Here is a 281-nt window from a genome sequence, read left to right as displayed (position 1 = left end):
ATCTTAGAACAAGAATAAGCTGAATTGAATAGAAGAACAATAGTAATTGCATTGATACTCGAGGTACAGCAGAGCTCCACAGCTTAATCTATGGTGTGTAGAAACTCCACCGTTGAAAATACATAAGAACAAGGTCTAGGCATGGCTGAATGACCAGCCTCCCAAAGAGGGTTCAATCATAAAAAAATGATCAAAAGATTCAAGTGATCAAAAGACGTCTAATACAATAGCAAAAGGTCCTATTTGTAGAGAACTAGTAGCTTAGGGTTTACAAAGATGAG

This window comes from Arachis duranensis, chromosome 3 (genome assembly GCF_000817695.3).
Source record: "Arachis duranensis cultivar V14167 chromosome 3, aradu.V14167.gnm2.J7QH, whole genome shotgun sequence".
Lineage (NCBI taxonomy): Eukaryota > Viridiplantae > Streptophyta > Magnoliopsida > Fabales > Fabaceae > Arachis > Arachis duranensis.
Note: the sequence above shows the minus strand (reverse complement) of the source record.